The sequence below is a fragment of the Triticum aestivum genome, unplaced genomic scaffold, assembly GCF_018294505.1.
Source record: "Triticum aestivum cultivar Chinese Spring unplaced genomic scaffold, IWGSC CS RefSeq v2.1 scaffold103183, whole genome shotgun sequence".
In the NCBI taxonomy this organism is placed as follows: domain Eukaryota; kingdom Viridiplantae; phylum Streptophyta; class Magnoliopsida; order Poales; family Poaceae; genus Triticum; species Triticum aestivum.
The window spans coordinates 1-631 of NW_025310372.1; the positions used below are offsets into that span (position 1 = coordinate 1).

A 631-nucleotide genomic window follows, 5' to 3' on the forward strand; every position below is an offset into this window, starting at 1 on the left:
GTAAATATATTACTTACACGTGCGTTTTGTTTTGCAAGCGGCGCGAAAAAAATTAAAAAGGGAATGCAACACGAGGACTTCCCAGGAGGTCACCCATCCTAGTACTACTCTCGCCCAAGCACGCTTAACTTCGGAGTTCTGATGGGATCCGGTGCTTTAGTGCTGGTATGATCGCATCCGACATGTTACCCCGGTCTTCGTCCCTTATCCTTGCCCCTCCCAGCTCCACTACAAAGACGATTGCACATTGCTTTGGCCGCTCCCTCTCAACTACGGAGACGAGTTTAACGCGGTTTCCACCCCTCCCTCTCAACCGCACCAGTGCACGCTTGCCGCGCCACAACGCCGACGCTGGACCCGTGAATCGTGAGCACCCAGCTATGACTTACCGCACTCGTGCAAACTAATAAAACACGGTAAATATATTACTTACACGTGCGTTTTGTTTTGCAAGCGGCGCGAAAAAAATTAAAAAGGGAATGCAACACGAGGACTTCCCAGGAGGTCACCCATCCTAGTACTACTCTCGCCCAAGCACGCTTAACTTCGGAGTTCTGATGGGATCCGGTGCTTTAGTGCTGGTATGATCCCATCCGACATGTTACCCCGGTCTTCGTCCCTTATCCTTGCC

At 51.2% G+C, this 631-nt stretch overlaps 2 non-coding genes across 2 annotated transcripts; both read right to left on the minus strand.

Annotated features, from left to right (window-relative positions):
* Nucleotides 1-60: 60 nt before the first annotated feature.
* LOC123179662 (5S ribosomal RNA) lies at nt 61-179 on the minus strand. Its single transcript, XR_006490534.1, has one exon. It is a non-coding gene; the product is annotated as a 5S ribosomal RNA (ribosomal RNA).
* Nucleotides 180-476: 297 nt separating this feature from the next.
* On the minus strand, nt 477-595 carry LOC123179664 (5S ribosomal RNA). Its single transcript, XR_006490535.1, has one exon. It is a non-coding gene; the product is annotated as a 5S ribosomal RNA (ribosomal RNA).
* Between the last annotated feature and the right edge of the window lie 36 nt (nt 596-631).